Below are 27,743 nucleotides of genomic sequence, written 5' to 3'. Positions count from 1 at the left end.
TTTGCAATAACTTCAAATATTTTGAACTCAAGGTGATTTCACTTGCTAGGCACTTGAACCCTCTCAAAAGTGGAGACAACCATTTGAGATATGTTGAATTAGTGTTTCTCAACTGGTGGGTCAGGATCCAAAAAGTGGGTCATGGGGGTTTTGTACAGAGTCACAGAAAAAGAATAACGTAGAAGAATATTGTGTTGTAGCTTGCCAAACAACTGGTCCTGGTGTAAAACCAGTTGTGGACACCCTTTATACCCCACGCCTAAAACATTTAAAACACTTTCAACTAATATTGAGGCACGCTTTGTCTTCAGAACAGCCTCAGTACTCCTTATCCTGCTGTCATCCTGCATCCTGAACTGTGTGTAGTGGGATATTGGACTGATCGTCAAGAAGGAAAGCCTCGAGCTCTATGAAGGATGAAGGAGGTGGAAATCTACTACCTATAAAGATTCAGTGATGTTTAGATCCTCCTGAAACATGGGAACATCATGAGGGAACAGTGGGTGCTCCTGGTCTTATATTCCTTGGCCGCTATATGACCATGCAGATCAACCATCAGACCTAATGACTCCCAGTAGGTGTAGTAGTTAGACATTGTCTTTCCCCAAACATAAACCCGTCTCAATGGAGGAAAAAAGCTGAAAGACTCACAAACCACATTACTTTTTTCCATCCTTCAGGCTCTAGGTTTTGTGCTCCTTACACCAGGTTATGACTGTTTGATGCAAGCAGTTTCTGAATGGAAGCCCTGCCGTAAATAGCAGCTTTGTGAAGCTCGGTACAGTTTTTGTTGAGACTGTTAAGTGTCTATCTATCCCTCTCCTCATACCATTACAGATCCACCACCATGTTTAACATTTGCCGATAGTCACTGTGACTGAGGGAGACGCGCAAAAGCAACAGCGAACTATTCTTTCTTTGAATACTCTGTATGCTGAACTCGTCCATACTTTGACAGCCTAATCTGTGCCTCGTACCCGCTGAATCGCTGCGTCGTTTTGTGCATCCTCGCGGCAAGATTTCAGAGCGCAATTAGAAAATTCTGCATGTTTTAGGAACAAGGCACTCAGGCAGAACTGCAACAGATGTGTATGAAATTAATTAAGCACATGAGTGTATTTCATTTCTGGTTTGGTGGTATATATTAAGGGCGCGCATGGAAAACTGGGACAGCTCAATCAGACTGCAGGCTTTGCCATGAAGGCTGGCTGAATAGACATGGAAATGGTAAACCCATATTAGTTATTGACCAGATATACAGTAGATGATATGTAATGTACCCTAGGTATTCATCCTCAGGGATAGCTGTCACTCAGGAGCAATCATAGGATATACATAGCACTTTTAAACATTGCTTTGGTTGGATTTTTGCAGGGGGAGACAGAATGAAACAAAATGAGCTTTGAGCTGATACCATACTTTATTTGGATAAAAGTGCTAATTCTAAACACAGAGGCAACAAGCATTTGAGGGAAGATGTGGGCATTTTTTAAATTAATTTTCCATTTTCTCTAACAGTGGTAATTTTTATGTTGTGGCGGCCCCTGGCGCAGCACTGCACCAAGAGTCCAGAGAGTCAGGACTGCAGTTGCCAGCAAGACCGAGACTGAAACTGGCAACTTCTCCGCATTGTATGAAGAAATCCAACATTCCTGCAGTAAGTGTTTGAGAGGCGACCGCGTCTCCTTAGTTGGAAGTCGCTTAGAAATGAAGAAACAGGGCATTTAACAGAGCTGCCATTGTTTACCAGAAGCAGACCAGCAGATGGCCTTTGAGGAGAGGCGGAAGCCTTTCAGTGGGGGGTTGAAATTTCCACAATGCTGCCTGCAGCTGATGCACAGCAACGCACGCTGAATGGTCAGGACTAGGGTTCGTCAATATTTTTAAATTTGACAATTTTTATGCCAAAAAATTACAAGGATTGTTCTGTTCTGTTTTCCCCCATAAGTCTATTCTTGTCAGGGTGGAAAAGCCTCTGAAACAGCATTCAGACCATCATGGGACACTAAAACTCTCCATTGAAACACAGACTGATGAAATTCTTTTTGGGGTAGCAGTTCCTTAAGGCAAAAAAATAACAGTAGGGAAACTCCAGGATACATTAGACCTTTAAATGAAGAATTCATTACAAAAAATGACAACCCTAGTCGGGACGCAACACAGTTCAGCATGCTGCAGTTCTATGGGAAGTATTAAGGTGGGATGCGTCATGAAGCAGCACACTCCTGTCCGAGCTGCAGGGAAATGTATCATCCTCAGAGCATTTTACATGACTGCTTGCGTGACCTTAGCTGTTCCCTCTCCATATCCGAGAGGGACAGTTCAGCTTCAGCCACTGCCCCGGGACTTACAAACACAAGTCTGGCTCTGGTGCGCTTGCTTTTGGGCATACATCCAGTTTAAAGCCTCGTCAGTGAGGTCGAGCGGGCGTTGCACGTCAGGAAAATCGAACAGCCCTAATATGTGAAGCAACGACAAGAAAGAAAGCGGCGATAGACCGACAGGATGCACATTTCGGTCTGAAACGAGGAAAAGTGTGTGTGAATCCGAATGCAAAGCAAACACTGGGGATGTCTGTAGCCTACTTTTGCGCATTTGCATATTTTTCATAGGGTGGAATAGACAGCGAGGGGGGTGGGGTGGGTTAAGGTTTCGGGGAGGGTTGACAAGGACAAGATAAGCCTACAGTTAGACCTACACTAAAATGACGATCTCCTTAAGGTCCGCTCCTACAACTCCTAACTCAGATGAAAAAATATACAAGATACCTATGCAAAATGTATTCACGATGCTAAACTGTATTCCAAAATGACTGGTATAGTGTTATTTTGCAGCTGAAAACCTTTTATTTTTGCATCACCACATATTTTATTCATTAGCCTGTTCAGGACAGTGAGCAGTTCAGGTGTCTGAAGTTTGGATGAGCTTCGCCACTATTCTCCGCAGATCGCTGGCGAGCCGGTGAATATTTTAATCATACACTGGTGAATATTTCATGTATTAATAGATCAGCATGTCAAAGGGACAATGCAGCCAATCCCTTAATGCACACAGTAGCCGGTGACTGTGTGTGTGTGTGTGTGTGTGTGTGTGTGTGTTGGAAGGGGTGGGGGAGGGGGGGGGGGGCTCAGAGAGACAGATGGGGCTTTCATTTCCCCTGCATCTAATCTGTTTTCGAAAATCATTTTCAAAGGAAGGAGATTAAGTCGGAGTAGCGCTGAGGGCCGACGGAGGCTGTGTACCTGCAGCGGGGCATCAGCGGAAAGAAGAAGACTTGCGCTATATAAAGAAATAATCTGTCTAAAAAACGAGAGAGTGTGGAGAGGATGCAGGACAGAGACGCACACACACACACAGACACACCCCAAGCTGCATAGGTCTAAAATCTCATGGTTATTCAAACCTTGCAGGGGTGTGTGTTCCTGTTTCGGTGCGTTAGCGTCACCTCTCCAACTTCTTCACCTTTCCACGAGGACACAAATTGTTCCAAGTCAAACTTTCTTTTCTCTATAAACAATGACTTGTACAGCTGACCTGCAAATACGTAGCAATTGACTGTGTTGTGTTAATTTGACTGTCTCATTGCCAGAATAGAGCACAAAGAGGAATACTTGTCACTTACAATGGGAATAAACATTTGTTAATGTCAAAAATCAAACTACTACTAAATCCTTGTTTCCATCAAATTTTGTCTAAAAACTACGGATGGGACGACATATCGAAATTCGATATAGCAATACAAAAATGTGACAATACGTATCGTGGGGCAGAAAAATGAATCGTGATATTAGCTACATTTTAATCTGCTGTAGTAATCACAAATGAGACGGCTTGCTCATCACAATTTCACAAGCTCAATACCATTTCTAGAAAGATCTGTGGCTCAGAAAAACATAATTCTGCACAGTCAGACTGTCCAGACTGCACAAACTTTGTTTTTAATATAAAACAATGTATCACCAATCTGTTGTAAGAAATGGATTACATTTGGGACCTCATGTATTACGGTACTCTGTATGCTGTTAGCATTTCAGACACGACTGTATGATATTTCTATAATCATATTCCCAGTCATAAGACCTCTGGATCTCCGCCGCCACTGCAGATGTAGAAAAGGAATACATTTAAAATACATTGGCCCATACTGTGTGTAATATGGCAGTCAAATAAAGGCTTTTTATTTATTTATTTCAGAAAAGACAGTCACCTTGAATTTTTTTTTATCCTTCTTTTGCCCAGAGTTCCCCATTTTCCCCAGCAAATATATCTCACTTCTACACTGCCAATGTTCCTTTTCCTTTGCTATTTTTAGAACTTATTTGATCTCATCCTGGCATTGATGTTGCCACTTTTGAGGGTGTTCAAGTGTTTGGAACATTTGGATGGTTAAATTGTGCCAAAAGCTTTGAGATTTGCTAAGCAGCCATGGATACCCTGGATATAAATATAATAATAATAAAAATATACTGACTAGCTGTGATCAAGGGAGGAACCTCCATCGCCAATATCGGCCCCATATATCGGTCTAAGTCTAATACTGACTACGTTTTTAACACTGAGAACCTGTGACCGGTGTTATAATGCTGAAGGTCGCGGGGGTCTGACCCTTTCCTGGATTGCGAGGGCAGCGGAGTGTCCCATGGGGTGCCCCGTACTTTCATATTTCACCTCTGTGTCAATAATGCATGGGAGTGAAGAGTGGGCGAGTGCGTGGCATACAGTATATGTGTGAGTGAGCATGTGTGTGTGTGTGTGTGGGCTTGCAGTTTGTGTGTCGGACACCGTCAGCAAGCTGTCCCTTCGGCACGGCCGCTACCATCAAGACAGACATTTTCCAATACGGTAAGAGACAGCGCATCGAGCGGCCTCTGTGTTGGCGTAATTCAACAACGCTCGGGGGACTCATTCACTGGAGTGGCCGCGAAGATAAAAGCTCCGGGAAAAAAAAAAGAAAAACATAAAAGGCGGAGAGCCACGGAGAGTAGCTTGATAATGATACCTTTATTCTGAAGGATACCTCACACGCGCTCCTTCAAGTCTTTTCTTTATAGACCACAAGAGAAAAAAAGAATCTAGGTTTTCCCTGTCTTAGGTGTCTTAGTTTTTTTTGCATGTACTAATATTTTCAGAATTGTCCCACCATGTCATGTTGATATATATTTCATATTTACTGATCTATATTTAAGAATGGCATTCAATACTGTAAGTAAGCATTGGGGTGGCTTTCACACAGCGATGTGGGTTTGACTGTTGAAAAACTACAGAGAAAATCAGAAAAACAGTTAGAGTCACTCTGATACTCTAATATAAGGAAAAGAGTTTTATAGGTAAGTGAAACCCAGACAATAAAGGATAGGACAGGACTGTGTCATTTGTGCCCATTAAATTTTGGTCCATGCCAGTAAAAGCTAGGTGATTTGAGAGAAATGGAATCTGATTTCTCCGACTTCATCACCAACAACAAATACCTGTTAGTCAAGTGTAGGGAATGATATATTAATTTCAAATAAAATGAACAGAATTAACGATTTTCATCATGAGTCATTTTGTGATCACAACTCTTAAAATGGACACAACTACTTTGGATGGATTTTCTGTTTGTGGTTGACATTGTAACGTTGTGGCGTCTTAATGGCTTCATACCAGTTTGAACACGTGAACACTTCCATGAATGCAGCATTAGGGCAAATGTGAAGAAAAACCACCATTGACACTGTTTCAGTTCAGTTTAGAAACTGTGCAAATTCTGCCAAGAGCACAATTTATACTGCAAGTAAATCCTGAAATTCAAAATTCACATACGCAAACACGCATCTGCCCTTCCTCCCCCCCCCCCTTCCCTCCCATTTGCAGCAGGGTGGATGCGATACCTCGCCTGTCTAGTCTATATGGCCGGCGGTCATGTCATCTGCCAGCGGAGGAGAGGGGGGAGGAGGGGGAGGAGGGAAGAGGAAGGCTAGGCCTGTCCGGGTGTCTGGCTGGTTTGTCTCCTTCGGGTGCTGCCTCGCCGACACTGACAGTTGTGAGCTGGAGGTGCGAGACAGACGTGGCAGTGGTGGGGGGTGGGGTGGGGAAATTGCTTCTATCCAAGGGTGGAAGTAACAAATTACATTTACTCATGTTACTGTAACTGAGTAGTAGTATATATAGTATAACAGAAGTATTTTACTTTGCATCTATTTCAGAGTACACAGCTGTCCATGGCCGGTTAAAGCATGTGGAGGAAACGCTAAGCTAACTGCACCATCACCGACATGGTGTGCGTTCTTACTTTGCCCAAGTTAACTAACTGTAACATTAAATGCACAAATTCATCCAATATAGTACCTAAGTTAACAAAGCCAGTAAGCCATCCATGCTACAGACTTATTGGTTTGTGTTAGCCTTGTTTTTGAATGTGTAGCTAGCTCAGTAGCCTTGCTAGCTAGTTGGATAGCTAATGGCAAAAGAAACATATGAATGATAGGAATTAGTATTTTGAGTTATTTTTAAACACAGATTAAATACTTATATCAATTTCAGAAACCTATTGTTACAGCACTCAAACAGTGTAATATCACATATTGAACTGTGTCCTCGTCCTTTTTGTATTTCATGGGAAATATGTGAAAGAATGTCTGTTTTTTTTGTTGTTTTTTTTACTTTTACTTAAGTAGCTTTTTACACCAGTAATTGTACTTCTAATTTTACTTCTACTTACTATATTTCAGCAAAGTAAAAGTAATATATGAATTGGATAGTTTGGTACTCTTTCCACCCTTGCTTCTATCTGCTCTGTCAAAGCATGGTATGCTATAGGGATGTGCACAAGTCCTTTTTCTCATGGTCGGATATTCAGTGTGTGGTCTAAATGAATATTTGAATATTCAGGGTGCGCTAAAGCACATTATGGCCAAAAAGGTTTTTTGATAGGCTATCTTTTAAATACACACGGATACTGTAAATCTATAATACCCTAGCTGGAATAAGGCTGCTTGCCACAACCAAAAGCTTCCTGTAGGTTGAAACTATGACAAATTTCTATCTCCGATGATCAGAGTGAGAGGACCAAGGTGAGCAGTGAAGATCAACTCAGGCAGCTGGTGGACCAAGGGCATCTGAGACTAGTAACACACGAACACACACAAAGAAAAAGTCATGCACATACACACACTGAGCTGGACTCATACACATACACACATCCTCCTTCCCAGCTGGTGGGTCAGGGGTGTCTGCCTGTGTTTGTGTTTGTGTGTGTGGCAGTGAAAAAGAAGCCTGGATATGGCTGAGTACACTTGGCCGAGTCACTGCAGTCACCCCAAACACACACACATGCGCACACGCATGCACACACGCACAGTTCCTCTGTTCTATTGTACAGCAGTTAGAAAGTCACCTTGTCTCCTTGCAGTAGCAGCACCCAGGGGCCCAGTCGCACCCTCCCTGTCACAGTGTGGACCCCGCCAGGCCACCCAGATGACAAACACTGAAATGATGCAATGACCCCCCCACCCAAAAAATAAGCAGTGAATCTGGCTTGACGACAAGCAAGCAACAGAAACAGCAGTACGACAGTCCTAGCCGTTATGATTAGCGGTTCTGGTTGACATTTATCTATAGAGGCTTTGCAGTTGCGTCACAAATCTAACAACCACAGCTGGCACCATTATGGCGGTCCACTGGAGAATTGGCTTTGCGCAATTACTGGCTAAATATATAACAACCGGGCAAGAAGAAAAATACCTGAAAAACATTGTTGTGGTGTGGCTGTAGATCCATTCAGTAGTCTAGGTTATAAATAAAAGTGAATAGTCTGATGAAGTTTGCAGGGTAGATTTGTTTCCAAATGTTACTGTGACACAGAAACTGTCTTGTTTTTAGTCTCAAACCGTCTCAAACATTTTTGAGTTGCATCTTGAGAACAGTCAGCTCAGTTAACCTGAACAAACTGTTAGCTAGCTAACTAGCTAGTTAATGTTAATGTTATAGGACTACTAGCCATTACTAAAGCTACTAATTAGATACATTAGATAAAGTATGTTTGCAACAAGACAGTGTTGGCTAGCTAAGCAGATAAGCCTAACGTGTTAGCTAGCTAACAAGTTGACATTATCTAAACACAAATTCCTCAGATGTGTGTATCAGTGATGAAACGATCAGTTCCCAGTCAAACAGCACAAAATTTAAGCATGTCTATTCAATTCTGTTGAAATGGCGAAGTCGTACATTTACAAATGCAAATAGCTGTTCATTGCCAGCCATTATGATTAGTGGTTTTGGTTGACATCTTTTCAATAATCCAGCCATTATCATTAGTGGTTTTGGTTGACATCTTTTTTTTCTTGATGAGACAATGTAGATTAGTTGAAATTCAGCATTCTATTTTTTTTATTCTATTACGGTTGCATTTGAATCCTTTAGCACCAGGCTTGGCAGCAGCAACACCATTCATTCTTCAGGGAGCTTAGCTTTTCTAAACGTTTTGGTCAGATGTCATTGGTGACTGTTATTGGTCAAAAATACCCAATGGACTTTTTTCCATGGAGTCCTGCTTGAAGCAAATTGGATTTCGCTGTACTGCGTCAGGCTAATTTCTCACTCAAGTCGAACAAACTGGAGCAAAGAAATTTTCACCTCAATTCACGCCGCCTACAGTGAAGTTGCTTCCATCTTGCTTCGTCCGCCTCCTTCCATTGACTTTGCCCACATTCACACGGCCTCTATTCTTTTTATGTTCGGTCTGAATGTAGGATAAAAAATAATTTGTTGAATTCTATGACAATTGGACATCAGTATGGCAAACACAAAGAAGAAGTAGAAGTGGTAGACTAGAGGTTAGAGAAGTGGGCTTTTGACCGGAAGGTTCTCAGTTCATTTTGGAGAACAGGCACTCAAGGGCTCAAGGGCACTTCTCAAAATGGAGAAGTGCCCTTGAGCAAGGCAATTAACCCCCAGTTGCTCCAATAAAATGAATGAGTGACCAACAGTAGAAGACTGTGGTTGAAGTGGGCAGCTCCCAGTGTGAATACATAGAACTGAATGATTGCGAAGCGTGTGAAAAGGAGCTCAGTAAACTAGAATCCAGGGAAAAGATTGCCTTACAGCTAACTTGCATAAAAAGTACATCAGACAAAACATGGTTTTATAAGACGGCTGTATTGCTTTATGCTATCAAGAGCAGAACAAATAAATGATGGACCACTGTACTTTGATAATGTCATGGTAAGGGCAACCAAGAGGGGACTGGAAATACTACAACCAAAAACGAGGGCTTCATTCCTTTAATAGAAAAGTCCAAAATAAATAGAAAGTATAACCAGGGAGAGATTTTGTTTTTATTCTCTGTGCCAATTCACATCCTGTCCTCACTTGACACTGTACAGCAAGGGGAAAAAAAGAAAAATCTCAAATCTGTCTTGATCCTCACCATTTCCTCTCATGAAAAAAATCCTCCACAACAATGAATCAGCAAGCATGGTCTTATTTGGGTAAATCCTCAAAGTGTAAACTGCCACCAGCTCTTATTTTAATTCCCAGGTGAAACGACTTACTCTCTGTGAGTCATCGACACACACAGACACAGATGCGCAAACACAGTGATACCAGACTCAAGAGTGCATCACGACATAAGACTCCTCACGACTGTACTCATTTGTTTGCTTGTCAAAAACGATGACGACAAAAAGAAAAAAATCATTCTGATTCACTCTGCGGCCGTTACATAAGCAGCTTGTGGCAGCGACCTTAGTTAGCCTACATCTTTACTGGCATATCTTACTCCAACACACACAATCTGCAGCCCGCACCCTTAAAATCCACCTCCAGGCTTTTTAACTTCAATCACGGCGTCTTGAAGAAGTGGAGCAGGCAGAGGATCAGGGTCAAGTCGGGGATCATTTACTTGGTGCCAGACAATGCCGTGTTGGGCAGATGATATTGCAGCCAGATTAATCTCTAACTACATAACCATCAGCCGCTTCTGGCCTGAGATCAAATCACCTCCCGGGTTCCCGTCGGGATTTTGTGACCTTTAGGATAATCAAAGGATAATCCTGCTGAAGTGATCAGGTGTCGACTGGCTGATTTTTACGGAACGGGGAACATTCACAAGGTGTTGGAGGGCCACCGTCTCACCAGTGTCCCATGTAAAAGGACTTTGACTTTGAAGTAACCAGATTACAAAGACAGCTACACAGACGAGTCATATTAAACTGAATGCCTATTAGCGGTATGTGTCCGCTTTAAAAGAGCTTGGACAATCAACACTCTACATGTGAGTTTTCAAAGCAACATGAGGAAAGAGCCAGAATTGCAGGAGCATCGATCACAAAAACTGCTAAATTATTGAATGTGTCAAGGTGAACAGTTTGGAAAATCATGACAAACTGCATCGGCAAAGAGGAACAGTGGAGGCAAGTGGAAGCTCACTGACAGTGATAGACAGACACTTAAGATAGATGCTAAACACTACAAAACTACAGGCACAAAAATCACCACAGAATTGAACCATCACCTCTTAAACTCTCAATATAAACTGTACTGAGCTTCACTAAGCTGGCATTTATGGCAGGGCTGCCAGTCAGAAAGTGCTTGTGTCTAGTGAACAAAGATGCATAACCTGGTGTAAGGAGCACAAAATCTGCAGCCCTACTCCTTATTATTTGCTAGTTGAAAATACAGCACTGCTACTGCTACTGCTAAAGCCAATGAAAAAGGGGTTGTGTTAATGAGGGACTCATGCCAGGCAAATTCGCTTTCAACCTTCTTACCCCATTAAAGTTGGAGAAGATCCACGTACATAACTGGTTCGTTTTGTGTGTTTCTCAGCAATGGCGGTGCAGTGCCATTCAATATTCATATGATTACTGTTGAGCCTGCACAGATCTAACAACCACGGACAGGTGTAAACAGCAAGTAAGGAACTACTTTCGGGAGAGTTGGTCGACTGGCTTCAGATCTGCGGATGAGAGCGAATGTGGGCACATGGAGGAGACCGACGTCCCTTTACCTCACGGCACTGAACTCGCCCCGGGTCTGCTGACCAATGGGCATGAACGATCTCCGCTGACAGCAGCCCAAATGTTGTCATGAGACATCCATTTCCACAGATAGACAGTTCACTGCCAAAATGACATATCTGAAGCACATCTGACACTTTTGCTTTTTTTAAAATGGCTGAACATCCCCATCACGAAAATCATTGCAAAGGAACAGTAAAAGAACGCACAAGCCAAAGTTGTTAAGTTGCTGAGAACCAGCTAAGTGTTACTACTGTATTAGAAGAACTACCAGCTTAAGTAGACCTACTGACCTTTTAAATGATTCAACAACTACTTGATATTTCATTGACAACGAAGTGGAAACGCTCAGATTTGTCCACAAAACCATTAATCACCTTATTCATCAAAAACGGACAAACTCCTTGACTAAATGGCTATTCAAAGACCATCAAAGGAAGAAGACGCCGCATGGAACAGGCAAGGGCTGCTTCCTTCTCTCTCTCTCTCTTCCTGAAATACAGGATAGTGGATTAGTGACAAAAAAACTAGGTTACATTTTTAGGAGAAAACTTAGGCTCAGTCAAAACCTAAAAAAAGGCAAGAAATTCAAATAAGCAGCATTGAACCAACCTTCAGCTCTGTGCTTCTGTGTCTACTGTGCTTTGAACAACATGCACCAACCTCAAAGTGCATTCCCACAAAACGTCCAATCCCTATATAATGTACAAAGCCAAAAAAGCAAGCATGCCTGCCAAATGCCTGAACCATTCTAGGTTAAGTTTGTGGATTTGTCCCACATCCCCAGTAAGCATTCTGGTTCTTGTCCCATCTTGAACGGTTTTGAGGAGTTTGGTGGAAAGATGTAAAAAAAAAAAAAGTGCAGAAACGTCAAAGGGAATACTCTCTCACCCAAATAAACACAGGTAGATAGGCAAGACTCCCTCCGCTCCTTTAGGGAAAACACTAGCAAAAAAACAAAATTGGTTTCATGGCTTCTAGGCTTATACAACTTACTCTGCATATAAAAAGGACCGTGTATTCATGCAATATCAACTCAAGTTCAAAGTGAAAAGCACCAAAATCAGAAGCTAGAAGATTTTCATAGGACAAGCGCAATATCATGCTGTTGTCATAGTAACCAGGACTGTATTTTACCCTTGTCTGACTGGGTTAGGGATGGCCCATCGACTTGTGATGCTGGAGAGACTGCACAGTGATATCACACGCACACATATACCAATACATAATATACATGCATATATGCCAAGCCAGGCATTGGAGATTAAATTAGCTTTTGGATAGTTCAGGCCCATTTAGAAAATATGCACTGATGCTGTCCCTTTTAAAGAAACCAATACATTTAAATTTAATGTTAGCTTGGTGCAACATCATATAATCTATATGCTTTTCAGCAGCATTTTGCAATTTATATCTTGTCCTGCTAATGCGTACATTACATACACCACTTCGACATGGGTTGTGAATCCTGGTTCACACTGTGCTGTTGCTTCTAGGGATGATACCAAAACTGGTATTGGCTGAAAATGTGTGAAAACCGGGTGAAAACCAGGTTACAGTATGGATGGGATGAAATATTGAAATTTAATATATCGCAATACGTATCGTGGGGCAGAAAAATCAATCGCAATATTAGCTACATTTTTATTCTGCTGTAATCATCACAAATGAGAACAGAAAATCAAGCAACTTAATGTTCTGCCTTTTACCCACACAGAAGTTTGTTCTGTATAATAATGTAGTGCTCATTGCCGGTCTGCAAAATGCCTAAAATATGAAGGTTAGTTATCTCCACTGTAGAAAAACACATTATATTTCTCAGTTTTGATCATTATTTTGCAATAACTCCAAACAATAGGCTAATGGATTGGATCAGTACTCTCTATCTCCTCTATCTCTATCACAATTGGCAGAGAAAAGGTGATATGATTGCTACAACTGGAAATACTCAAGATGTTGATACAAGTGAAATATATTTATTGAGACTAATGTTCACACTGTTCACAGTATCTAGCAAAGTAATCAGGATTATCATTTTAGCCACAATCATGCAGCACTATTCCATCTCCTCCTGCCTGCCTCCATGTTTCTCTTCCCTGAAATACAAAAACTAATCAAACGCTGGAGGATGAAGGTGAACTGCCAACACTTATTATTAAAAAAAAAAAAAAAGAAAAAAAGGCAGAAAATCTACCATGGCCAGTTGTATGGACGGAGGTGTGCGTGGATCTCTGTGGAATCCATCTCACCAAAACATGAAAAGATCCAGCAGCGGGGTTACGACTGGCCAGCTCCCAATATCTATTAATATATCATTTGCTGAGGACGATGAGAGGCCAGGCCAGCAAGCTTAAGGCAGAAACTAGATGTAACGCAGAGTGCAAAGACAGACAGATTCATGCATTAAAGACCTCATTATTTATGCGTGAATGAACCTCACTTTAGGAATCAACATGGCAACGCACATTATGGATTAATAAAAGGATTTTAACAGCTGATGGCAATATTTTTGGACTGAAGCTGTCAATAGGCGATATTTTGCACCAATATTAAAGGATTCGCCGTTTCCCCCAGAATTGTATTCTTGTCAGGGTGGAAAAGCCTCTGAAACAGCATTTAGACCATCATGGGACACTAAAACTCTCCACTGACACCCAGACGAATTATTTTAGGTGGTTTAGCAGCTCCTTAAGGTGAGGCAAGTTTTCACCCCTGAAGAGTGAAAAAAGAAGGACCCTCCATCATATCAGAGGATGACATCGACTGGCTGATATCCAATTTTTAATAACAGGCCAATATTGGCAAGCTGATATATCAGTCTGACCCTAAAGATGAATGAGAACTGACAGTGAGTGATTACTGTGGGAGGGGTTCCAAAACGGAGTATGGACTGGAAAGTGAGTTCTGAAAACCAGAAATCGCAGCATCTGACCAAGTAATCATTGAGTCATCGCTATTAATCAACAACCTTATCAATTCAATTGCCCACTGCTTGGATTCATACATACGGAGAGCAGAGAACAGTCTGTACCGCCAAATACAACTGTATCACCGTTCGTGCAACTATGATTCTAGAGAGTGTTCCTGACTGAAAATATATTAAGGTTATTTTGTGCTTTGGGGGCAGTAAAACCTTTACTTATTGCCTCGTTAAAAAAGAAAAATCTGTTTTATTAGACAATATTTTGGTTTAGTTCCATCATCTGGCTTCTGATCAAGACCAAAAAGGTGCTTGTACTGTAAAACTTTTGATTTATGATGTGCAATTGGAGACGGTGTGCGGGTGTCTTTTGCAATAGTTGTAGCCGAGAGGTAATAAAATCACCAACACTTACAATATCTCAACGGTAATCATAAACTGTTGATGCAGACGCCGGCAAGACGCCGGTATTACATGCCGTTTACCTCCACTGCATTCTTACAGATACAACTCATATACACACACCCATGCCCATACAGTACGTCTTCTCTCACACACACATACACATCACAGAGATTCCTTGCCATGTGTGTGTTATGACATCTTGGTCAATGTGAATCCTCTAAAGTCACGCCGTTGTTAATGCAGCTGGATGCGAAACGATGACTCGTCTTAGTGTGCGCATTTGTGGGTGAGCCTTTGCCTGAATGAGCGTGAGAGAGCTAGTGGAAAAGGTGAAGCCGACGGGGGGGAAAATCACAGTGTGTGATAAATGATTCAGCACCTAGACATCTAAGCACCGATAGCCCGGCTCCCATTAATGAGGGCCGCTTCATCAAAGTGACGACTTATGAAATATTAAAGCGAGCTCGACAGCAGCACAACACGGCGCTACAGAGGGCTGGGCGTGACCTTGTGCAAAAAAAAAAAAAGAAAGTAAAAGAAAAAAAAAACAGCAAGACACAGACGGGAAAAGGAAAAGGAATAGCGCTGACTCGGGCCGCGATTCGGGGAACGCTCGCATCAGCGTCTCAGAAACTGAGGCAGCAAAAATGGGGCGAGAAGCTGAGTATTGACACAAAAGACACACTGGACGCTAAAATTTGAGGGTGGGGAAAAGGAGATCAGCCTTAAAGATCCGTTTGACTTGAATCGGAGTGTTCGTTAACATTCGGGTATATTTGATGTCCTTTTCACCCGCAAGTAAATCGGATATCTAAAACAGATTGATTCTGCTGAGAGTTCCTCAAAATGAGCACACTGAGCGTTATAATATTTTGGGTAATTTTACATTTACATGCCCTTATACCTGGAGGTTGGGAAATGCATTTGTCATCGCACTGCACCTTTAAGTTTTATCTTACACCCCCAAAATAAGACTGTAAAGATGCTGCCTGTACAGTTATTTTGCCAAAGTATGGAGAAAGTAAAAAACCAATATCTGGGGTATTCTGTCCAGTGGGCAGGATTGAGAGGGCTTATGCTGGGGTTCGCACAACACGACTTAACCCAATTTTAGGCCTGATTTTTGCCACCCCGACTGGACGTCAAAATCAGACTAAGCCTTTGCTGACTCGGCAGATATAGGGGAGTCGGCGCCAATGGTCAACATAGCTAATCTTTTAGTGTGAGAGGGGTTAAGGGCCGGGTCTCTTGTCTCCTGATCAAGTTGCAAACTGCTGACAATATTTCAAACTTAAAAGGAAATAAAGGAAATATTATGACCACAAATATGTTCTAAGGACATAAAAAATACAAATCCAGGAACTCATGTGGGTTTGAAAGTTAAAGACGCCTTCAACTGGAGAGGGCTAAGACATTAAATATTGTTTTTTTAATGTCTTAGGCCTCTTCAATTGAAGGCTTTTGGGGATTTTTTTTAATGCCGCGAGAACATATTTGTGGTCATCATGTTTCCTTTCTTCCTTTCCAGTTCAATTCCTGGCCTCCGAGAGAGAGAACCTCCGAGAGGTTGTTTAGGAATATCTGAAGCGCTCCTAGTGTCTTTCCACTTAGAAATATTTGATTTCCATGACTGGAATTTGGACAAATCTGGATGAACTCCTGCTGTGAGATGGACAAGGAAACATACTTCTAACACCCACTGGCAATACTCCATGAGAGTTGATCTTTTAGTGTGAAATGTTTTCTATGTTCACAGTCTGTTTGAACATCTCATTTTAAAAGTACTATAAACTGTAGGCGATATTGGAATCAATCTTCTGTCTTGGACACACACAGTACCAAAACCTGGCTCTAAAATCATCCAAGTCTAGAGGGAATTTATTAGGATTTTGCCTTTTTTGAGCTGAAACATGTCATGTCATGTTTCCATTCCTTTTAATAGAGAGAGTGTGGCGCCCACAGATTTGTACTTCTAGACTATTTTTTGTGGTTGCACCTCTGCTCCTGTTGTTAGAACCCAGTTGTTCTCCTGTGTAGCTCCTTCATTACTTTGCTTGGCAAGAGAATGCCGAGAGCTTCTTAAAACGCTCTCCGATATCTCCTCAACTCTTGCTGTGAATGCTACCTGAGACTTAATTGCCTCCAATCTAAACGACTTAAAGTATTTGCAAAACACACAACACATTCCCACCTTTAACGGTGTGAAATTAAACCTTTGTTAAAAACCCATCTGCCAAGCCGTCGGTGAATTTCAGAATGAGATCAGCATTCGGCTCCCCGTCTCACCCCGGTTTTCCCTCTGACTTACTAAGCAGATCTAATATTAGCCTTGGTGATTGACTCAAACAAGAGAGGGCTCTCTCGCTCTGTAACTTTATGATTAAGAAGCTAATGAGGTCTGGACTGCTGGAACTGCATCATTATGAGTGACGAAGAAATGCAAACAGACGCTGCGAATGAGTTTAACTTTCGCCTTCTTTGTATTCCACTGACTGACCCTTTTAGGCTCAAGCTTCGCACAGGGTGATCTGAATTTCTCGGCACTCTTTCCTCTTGTCACGCCACATGGTGCAAAGTCCTTGAACACTCTTTGAGCAGTGGCAACTTTACCTAGTAGTGCTGTGAAGGGTAGGACACCTCGCCGCACTGTGATCGCGCAAACCTTTGAGGATCTTTAGCGGGCAGATCTACCCAGCGTGTAGCCTCTTGTCCTCCGTCAGAGTCTTGCCTCTCTCTGAGATAAGGGCACTTCCTTTTTGTCCTGAAGTCGCCCCCGGGACAAAGCTGTCATCAAGATAAAAGAGGTGCGCCGTTATATCCCCGAGCAGCTCGACGCTCTCCTTTCTCGCTCCGTCTCAAGTTCAGAGGCGTATTATAAAGTCACAAAGGTACCGAGTTTGGTCAAAGGTAGCACTGTTCCTCCGACTGGAGGGAGGGGAGGGGTAATGTGGCGGGCCAGACATCCAGCACAAAAAGGATTTGTAACAAGGGGAGATGATAGCATTCAAGGGCAAAGTTAAAAATCACACTCGAGCGTATATTCAGTGATTTTTCAATTCTGTCATTTCGTAGCATCTCAATTACAGTTGGACCGTTGGGGGGTTTTTGAAGGCAGATATTGATACAGATATTTTTAGACTGAAGTTGCCGATAGACGATATTTTGTGCCGATATTCTGCACATTTAAAATACTATTTTCATGCCAAATTCCAAACAAGAGGCACTTGAGCTGCCTAATGTCCTGCCATAATCACCATGAATTAAATCAGTTATGCTAATGAGGGCATCAATTAAGCTAATAAATGTGTTAATTAGCAAATATCTCTATGTCAACATACTTGTCTTCACATGACACATTGTATTAATATGGACTCCATCTTAGAGCATTAAGGAGTTTTAGTAGTTTTTCCTCATTAATATGCAATATAATCAGATCATTGACTCTATAGGGGGAACCTGTTGTGTAAGTATGATGTTTCTACCATGGTGGAGGGACAAAATAATTGCATGTATTAAGTGTTTCCCCCAGAATTGTATTCTTGTCCGGGTGGAAAAAGCCTCTGAAACAGCATTTAGACCATCATGGGACACTAAAACTCTCCATTGAAAGCCAGACTAATGAAATTCTCGGGTGGGTTTTAGGTGATGCAGGTGTCATTGCAGGTTTTACAGACTGACACCCCTGAAGCTGTTGAGTATAATCAGCCAATCACCTCCATCATATCAGCATTAGGCAACACTGATCTTTATTGAAAGGCCATATTGTCCCGATATATCGGCACACCTGTACATCGATCTAACTCTTGTCTCAATGTCTCGCAGTTCGATTCAAAAAGACGTTACGCGCACTCTGCCTGCAAGAGCACAAATCGATTTGATGGCCAAAGTAAACGCTGTCAAGCTTGACATCAGCAAACAAGGCATGATCCATAATGATCAGTGCTGTATGTCACCCGCAGTGTCTTTCCATTTCAATCCAACTCGACTTGAACCTGAATGCACAGCGGAGTGACAGTGACTTGCAGAGTAATTTAAGTCATCTGGTTAAGCTGGAGGCACATTAATTGTCTAAAAGGGGGATTCACCAATCTCCAAAAGCTCCGACCACCCAATCTCCCCAACTAATCCCCGAGTCTGTAACCTCACAGCGTCCCGCCGCTCAGGCCGGGATTTACTCCAAGATACCACATGGTGTGGTATAATACAGGCTGCTCCTAAGTAGTTCTAATATTTGAGAGGGGACGGGCAAAAACAGAATTAAAATCACATTTAGCAAGTACATTACATGAAAGAGGAATTTGACTTTACGGGATATAGAGTCGGACAGGACCGCACACACAGTGCAGTGCACTTTCAATGAGAGAAGTGCCTGACGAAAAAACATGAACACGTGGAATTCAAAATGTCAAAGTGTCCCTTTAAGGACAGAATTAAAGGGATGAAATTCCTCTCTTTCATCACATCCTTTCGCCGATGTGTCCTCCTTCCATTACTACATTCAAAACATCAGGAAAGTCATCCTCCACAGCGGACAATGCAAACTTTTATAACCTTTATTATGACTGATGTGAATGCCAAGGGATGAGTCAAGTCTCTCTAACGATGGCCGCTGACTGAGTCATGCAAAATAGATTTTTTGAATAGACATGCGTGCAAGTGAACATGTATTCTGTCATCTGCCTTTTTAGTTCTATTTTGGTGCATGTAGGCTAAGTGGAGGACAAGAGCAAACGCCTGCGGCAAATTGAGCCAAGCCATGCAGAGGCTAAAAGTAATTGCAGCACAAATGAATCTGCCAAATAGGCATTCTGATGTAGCCGACGGCAGCTTCCCTCATATGGGAATAGCAAGTGATGATAAACCATTCTTCGTACTAGAATAGGCTATTAATGTGTTGTGCATAATTAATGCGCGTTTTCCAGAAAAAACGGATGTTTAATTCACTTAATCTCAAAGTTAAGAGTCATAAATGTACAATTTTGACATGTTTTTTCATTTTGAGTAACAAGGACTAAGCTTTTACATTGTGGTTTTGACTAGTTCAATATGATACAAGTCTCTTTGCAATACAAATGGACCTATGTAACAATTTATTTTTCCATCAGTGAGGAACATATAGTCATTTGGAATTGAGGCTTAACTGTTTTTCAAATGAGCTTGACTGCACAGAATGTAGAAAAAAATTAACCAATACTCAAATACTCTCATAATACTCTAACAGTATTGGTTGTTGTCATTTGGAAATGTCTGCTTTGTTTGAGCCTATAGGATTCCTGCCAAAAATGATGGATGAAACACATTCCATAATATTTCCTCATGTGAACAGTGTGTAATCTTCTATCACAAATGATCACTTTTGAAACATTCTGTGTGGAGATTATCATTTTCATCATGCCCTGTGGTATCACATTTTGATGTTAACACTCATTTGCTATTAGACTTACCACTAATAGGCATTGTGATGTGAAAACCTGCTGAAAACAGGCGTATTGTGCACTGATTTATTTTCACTTATTTTGAACTAGCCTAAAAGGGGCAGATTTAAGAATGTATATTTTGTTCCTATGGTCTATGACAGTACAAAATATTTTTGAACATGTAGGCTATAACCAAAGCCAGAACACTCCAACTGTGACACCAAACTAGATGTGAAACATCAAATAGATGACTGATGATTTTGTGAACGCAGAGAATGTTTGAGACTTTTTATACCTGTAATTGTCAGTAACAGTGTTATCATATAGGGAAACGTCTAGCCCCTATTCTCTTTTATGGAGAAAACCTCTCGCCGATCTACGTTAAAAATCTGCCAATTTAATGCTTCCTTGCTTATTGACAAAAGTACATAGCTCGTAAAATATAACATAAAACCTTTCATGAATGATTTGGCTCCTCTCTTCAATTCGCCATGCTTCCAATACACCAAGCAGCACTTGCTTACATAAAATTTCAACTTTTATAACTGGTTTGCTCGTTATTCCCACAAACTTCTTCAACCAAAATACACTGTCGTGGGCGGTTGCGAGCTATGTGAGCCAACTGTGAAATTGAGATTTTATTGCAATGAAGTGCTGCCTGGTGGATTATATGTATGCCGAATTTACGAGTGGAGACTGTTGATACGTAAAAGGTCCCAAGTCATGTTCTACGATGTATGTATGTTTGCTGATAAGCAAAGCAACACTACATTTCCAGCTTTTTAATAGAGGTCGGCGTGACTTTTTCTCCATACAGGACAGAATATATATCGGGGTTACCCGGGTCTGACATCTTGATGACATTATGGTAGAATCAAGTATCAAGATCCAAATTCTCTGGTGTCTGGCTTTGTAAAGGAATAGTTCATGTAAATAATGCTAAATGGACTATCCTACACCACGAAAAGGCTACAAATGAACTCTCAAAATATAGCAGTATAACCCTTACGTACATATTTTAAGAGTCGTGATCGCAGGATCCTCAGAATCACGCATGCATCAGTGAGCTTTCGCGTGAAGAGAACGAAATGCCGAACTCCATTCAATAATCTTGCAATTTAAAGTATCCTTGCTTATCGGCAAATGTGCATAACGTAAAAAATACGACTCAATATCCTTTCTGTCTCATTAGTAACCACTCCTCAATTCGGCTTACAGATAATAACCCAGGCAGCTCTTATTTCAGTAAAATTTCAACTTTTACAATTGCTTCGCCTGTTGTTCCCAGTAGTTCCAATAATCTTCTTCCACTAAAATATACCGTGGTGGGCAGCAGCGAGTAGCGTATTCCTGTTCTAAAAGTTGAAATTTTAGTAAAACAACAGCCGCTTTGTGGCTCATGTATATGCCGAATTGAACAGTGTCCCTTACTGATTAAAAAACGTTTTGTCTTGTGTTTTATGAGGCATGTACTTTTGGCGACAAGCAAGACAAGTTTAAATCGCCAGATTCTTTAATGAAGTTCGGCATTGAGATCTCTCCATCGGGCGTCTGAGTGTAGGCTGTGTGAATTCAAGCAAAAAATGATGAAAGCAAGCCATTGTCGGGTACTTACGGTGAGCTTCTGTGAAAAAGGTGCTTTCAGTCAAAGGGTAGAGGATTGAAGTCTCTCCTAAAGCCAACCGACCGGTCCGACGCAGGTGATGCTGCGGCGGGGAAAACGCGTAAAACTCCGCTGTTCCCAATGGACGGCTTGGAATAACACAATGGTGGTGAGTAAATAAGCTATGCGGGGTGAGGGAGGAAAAAAAAACACACACCAAATCACTGGGCAATATCAGCCTGGCAAGGTCTTTCCTCACTGCTCTAAAAGCTGCCTTTTCTTATTGGACAGGAGGGAAGAGGTGGGTGCAGGAAAATGAGGCCACATTGGCGCGTTACGCAGCGACAGGCAGCGTGATTGGACACACTTGCCTTAATATTGACAGAAACATGTTTTTATAAGCCATGTGTAACACTACATTTAAAACGGCTTTATAATAACCTACCTGGAATGTTCCCATGGATATGATTTTCCTGCCATTTTACCCTTTTTCCTAAAAAATGTTCCATCTGAAAACATTCATATCATTTCCATTAAAACATGACATAAAACATCCTGTATATTTGCTGTAAATTAACATTTCTGTTTTACTTCATATTCATACCCTTCTCGTTTGTCCTATATTGCATCTTGATATTTTATAATTTTTGCACTTAATTCATTCTGCATATAGATATTTTTTGTGTATTTTCATATCATACATAGCCTACATTCATTCCTTTTTTCCTCATAATGCTACAGCATCCATATCCTACATCCATACTTTTCCTCATACTTTTCATTCATATTCTACTTAACATGTTCTAGTGTTGAAACTGTCAGTTCTGTATGTGTAATTCCTCCCATTTGCCATATTAACTCTTTGTATTCGAGTTTTCTTTGCAGTATCCTTTAACTTTTTTTTTCTGATTTTATTACAAACTAGCAATTTTTATATTTAGCCCAGATTTCCCCAAAAAACAACACTGTAATGTAACAGTATTTGAACTAAATTGCTTTTACAATATAAAAAAATATAAAAAATATAAATAAAAAACTGCACTGACAGTTGCAATTTGCGAGCATACAGCCCTCAATTCACACAATTTGTGAAACCTGTGAACCAGAACCGTGGACTCCAGATCCCTCACAACATCTGGAATTACTACCAGTTATTAACATTCCTCCCTTTTCTGGAACCATAAATTTAGGACTTTGAGGAAACTCATTACAATTTAATAGTTCAGACATTCCACATAAACATCATTTAGGAAACAGAGCACTTGGGGTGGATTTAGATGCCAGGATTACATGTGGTGCCGAGATGAGGGTTGGGCATCGCACTGGAAACTGCAAACAATAAAGCCTGACCTGCTTTTTCCAGGTCAAGGTGATGGATTTTCATTTTTGTTTTTTTTCTTTTTAAGCATTCTGCTTTTTGTTCCATGGCTCTGTCTTGAACAGCTGTGATAGTACTGTATCTTGGTGGGAAGATGAATGGAAAAACACAAAAAGACACAGAGAGGCAGTGGAGGGTGAACCAGTTTAAAGTCGGTTTACCACCATTTTAGGCAGACATAAATCTTCATGATGTAAATTCATACTTTACATCATAGTGAGTAGCATCAAATTGATTTATGTTATAGATGGATAGGGTCTTTTAAGGTAAACAAAGTAAATTCATGATCTGAAAATACAATTGATTTTTGTTTATTGGTGGTTGTTTACCTTGACTGGAGGTTATAGTTTACCCTTCTACCCATCTATCCTTTTACCCCATATTCCAGGATGATTCATGTTTTATTTGTTCCAATCTTAGTCAGCCTTAATGGCTAAAAGCATAGATTGATGTTTTGGCATTAATACAAATCACATCCAATCAGTAACAAAATGGTAAATAAAAAGGAGGGTAAACTATGACCTCTAGTCGATGATCATAATGAGGAAAACAACTACCAATATGAAAACACAACAATTATAGTTTCGGAAAAGTATCAAAAACTGAGTTTAGGTGGCTTTATGGCTTTACCCTCCACTACATCCCATACAACAACAGAGAAACAACATGCTCATTCAAGTCAATGGCATCTGAATGGGTGAGACTGGCACCCTCACTGCTGTACCAATATAAAACTGATGGTCTGATGGCTGAGACACTATTTGTTCTTCCAATTCTAATTCTATAAGCCTATTAATAGGCTGCTGTTGAAGCTTTAAGAAAAACAAATCTGGAATGGAAATTAAATCAGACTGTTCAATCAATATTTGTGAACACAAACAACTTTCTCCCAAAGTTAGATACTGCGGTGACACGAAGAGACAAAATCTACTAATCTCAATGACAACCATTCTGATTTTGTGGACTTGTAGAATATGTTTGAGCTTTTACACCCAGATATATCTCATTATGGTGCAAATAGAAAATGTGCCCATCCATCCTGTGGGAACCAATCACTGCATCCACAAAACCAACTCAATGCCAATGGAAAAGCTCCAGCATTTGGCTCTTAATGTCTCATTTGTAGCTTTTGTTGGCCATGTTCCAAACAGACTGAAGAGTCTCAAGATCATAGGAATAACATTATAGAAATTCATATGTTCTTCTATTTATGTGCACATATGATCTAGGGCTGCAGCTATCGATTATTTTAGTAATCGAGTATTCTACCGATTATTCCATCGATTAATCGAGTAATCGGATAAGAAATACTTTTGCTTTATTAAAGAGCAATAGTAAATATACAAAAGAGAAAAGCTGTCCGCACGAAGCTGTCCATACGACACTGTGATTTACTGAAAACGAGGTGAAATAATAATTATTATTGATATTTATTACTAGGCCTAAATATCATACAAGTTCATAAGACTGGCTAATGTACATTTATTTACTATGTTGAAGGGTTGCCCTACACCTGCTGACCCTACTCACTGCAATCAAACTAAACTGAATATACCTGCTGTATTGGACTGGTGCATTTTAGGCTCCAATTGCTACTTACACCACCTGATATTTTGCTTTCTGGGGTATTTTATGCATCACTGTGAGGGGAGTAGGTGTGTGTGTGTGTGTGTGTGTGTGTGTGTGTATGTGTGTGTGACTATCATAATAATAACATGAATGAAGCTCAGGCTTTCACAAATTGACTGCAGCATTTTATTTTCTGTGGTTATTTTCTTGAGCAAAACTTAGCTAACTTAGGGACATCATAACTAGCCACCATATTGATTTACGTTCTTAACTAGCCATTACATATAGCCATAATTAACGTGCATTCTTTACTAGCCTTCATCTCATCCCGTTTTAATATTAAGTGCTGACTCCGCCCACCGGGGCCAGTTTCGGCGTACGCCGGTAGCAATTACAAGTGGACCCTATCCTACAGTCCCTGCTCTCAGCGGAGGGAGGGAGCTACGCTGTGTGTGGGAAGCGCTGTGACCGTCAGACCTCTCTGGATTAGACAAGCAAGTAGAGAAAACCGGCATCAGCCGAACCAATTTATTGCCAAATGCTTTGGGATTCAACACATTAACATTGCTTCCCATGGTCAGAAAAAGTCGGCAGATTTGTCGCTAGTCGCTTTTGAGAAATAAAGTCGCCAGGGGGGTCTGAAAAGTCGCTAAGTCTTGGCAACACTGGATCCGAAACTTTGGACACTTTCTGTCGTTTTCTCTGGCCTGTCTCTTCTCTTCGCCCCTCGCTATTTTCTCTCTCTTTCTCCAGCGCGTTGTGCAACAGTAATAATCATCCGTGCGAAACACTGAGTGTGTATATAGTTATATGGATTAAACGAAGCTTCGATGCAAAGAATTTGCATCGATGATTTTTAGTAATCGAGTTACTCGAGTTTCTCGAGGAATCGTTTCAGCCCTAATATGATCTAACATGTATAAAAGCTGCAATAAGTATGATTTTTTTCTGCCCTACAGCACACAATTACCATATCAGGGTGAGGGATAGGGTTGTCAATCAACATCAGTGACTCAAATTTGGCCAGGTGCTGAGATTTCTGACTTTCAAAACTCACTTTCTATGGAGAGAAAGAACTGACACAATCCAAAAGCTTGAAGAAAAGTTCTGAAAGCTTGAAACTTAGTTTTCAAAGTTTGAAGCTCAGTTTTGAATCTCTGTGGGAAAGAATTTGTACTCTTGTTTGAGGTTCCATGGTCATAAGAAAGTTTTGCAAACTTTGTAATTCCCGTTTGAATACTTGTGAATTTTGTTTTGAATGCTTCTAACTTCAAGGAATAGTTCATCCAACACTGAAAATTCTTTCATTATCTACACCCCCTTATGCCAGTTGAAACAAGGTGAAGTTTGTCCATATAACACCCAAGGAGGTTGCCAGCACAAATTCGTAGCAGCCTTCTCCAAAACAACTTAAGTCAATGGAGACTGGTTCTTTAGAGTTCCAAAAAGGGCACGAGTGAAGCACTTTCAGCAGAGCTCTTTCAGATGTGACATCATAGACCTGAGTAGCAGTGTGAAGACGGAAGTGGGGAAGATTGCGTGGTCTCGTCAAGCAGAACGTGAACACGCGAGATCTGGGAGTGCGCAAGCAAGTTTTCGAAAACAATGGCTGTAGTGGAGATTTGCACTAAATAATTGTGTAAATATTGGTCTTTTCCACTCAGTGCAATCGTTTGGCTTCAGGAGACTTGGATTATGCTGCACGAGCTGAATGGACTCATTTTATGCTCATTTTTTGCTCTTTTTGGAATTCTAAAGAACCGGTCTCCATTAACTTCTGTTGTTTTGGAGAAGCCTGCTAAGGAGTTGTGCTGGCAACCTTCCTGTGTGTTATATGGACTAACACGCTTCACCTGTGTTTCAACTGGCATGAGGGATTAGAAAATTACAGAATTTTCATTTTTGTATTGGTCTAATTAATGGTTAGACTTGGTCCTGATTGGCTCTCCTCAGAAGAAGGATTTGAACTGGAAACCCTCCACCCCACAAGACTTAGTATTCAAATTCAACCAATAAATACCCTTTTAACTAAAGTAAATTTATTTGCAAGCATCATGAAGAACATTATTGTTATCCTGAGCCACAGCATTTTTGAAAACAAAATCATGAAAATTCAACAGAATGGGACCTTTAATCTTGTTTTGGGGTGAACTTTAATGTGAAAACACGTGCTCAGGTTAATTCTAGTTCACCATGACTCATTGACACTGTTTTTAAAGGAGGCAGCCAGGCGAGAGAGGAAGCCCTGCAGCAAAGTTACGTCTGCTTAATCACCAAGGTCCACTCAGGCTGTACAGTAGAGAATGGTTTCTCTCTATGCTTATGTCTATGTCTTTTTATAGTCATATTTAATATCATGTTTAATTAAGGTATACATACTTTTTATGATGCTGCTTAATTGGCCAGATCTCTTTTGAAAAGATTTTTTTTAATCTCAGTGGGACTATTTAGTAAAATAAAGGTTGAGTAAAAATGCTCAAAGCAATGTTGTTTTTCTTTAAACTTGCAACAAAAAAGTCAGTCATTGTGTTTGGTCTCTTTTTCCATCTCCGCCAGCATCCCACTGCAGATATAAATGACTCATGTATGAGAAATAGGCAACCAAGCTTGAGGGGGGCAATGCTCATCTTGAGACAGACCAAATCAGAGAGGCAGACAGTGTGCTTAGCTGAGAAATGTACACACACATCAGTGGTACAAAATCAAAAAGGCGCTCTTTCACCCCAATTATTTTCTCCTTATGCCTTTTGAAGAAAGTGAAATATGGAGATCTTGCAAAACAACTCAAAAAGGACCTTTTGAAAAAAAACGTTTTCTCCAGTGAGACTGATGGGAATAAACCAAATGTGATGAGGTTCTTTTGCAGAGTCTCGTCTCTAGAGGCAGCCTCTGTTGGTCCATCAGTGTTGACTGAAAGTTGAGGCTAAACTGAAAGCAAAGAGGAAATCTGAATGACACTCTGACCCTTACTCTCCTTACAGGCCACCAACTGACTAAAACTTGCCCAAAGCACCAGTACAACATGAATGCTGTCTCCATAAGATGGACAGGCAGAGAGTGAGGGAGACTGAGATAAAGATAGAACAACAAAAACTACAACGACATAGTGTATGCTAAAGTGTTAGCATGGAGCCTACTATCACTTGGTAAAGAGTTAGCATGGAGTCTACTATCACTCAACATAGTGTATGCTAAAGTGGTAGCAGGAAGCCTACTATCACTCAAAATAGTGTATGCTAAAGTGTTAGCATGGAGCCTATTACTCAACATAGTGTATGTTAAAGTGTTAGCATGAAGCCTATTACTCAACATAGTGTATGCTAAAATGTTAGCATGGAGCCTATTACTCAACATAGTGTATGCTAAAGTGTTATGGAGCCTACTATCACTCAACATAGTGTATTCTAAAGTGCTAGCAGGGAGCCTACTATCACTCTTACTATTTAAAGATAAC

This window comes from Centroberyx gerrardi, chromosome 21 (genome assembly GCF_048128805.1).
Source record: "Centroberyx gerrardi isolate f3 chromosome 21, fCenGer3.hap1.cur.20231027, whole genome shotgun sequence".
NCBI lineage: Eukaryota > Metazoa > Chordata > Actinopteri > Beryciformes > Berycidae > Centroberyx > Centroberyx gerrardi.
This window is presented reverse-complemented; position numbering follows the sequence as displayed.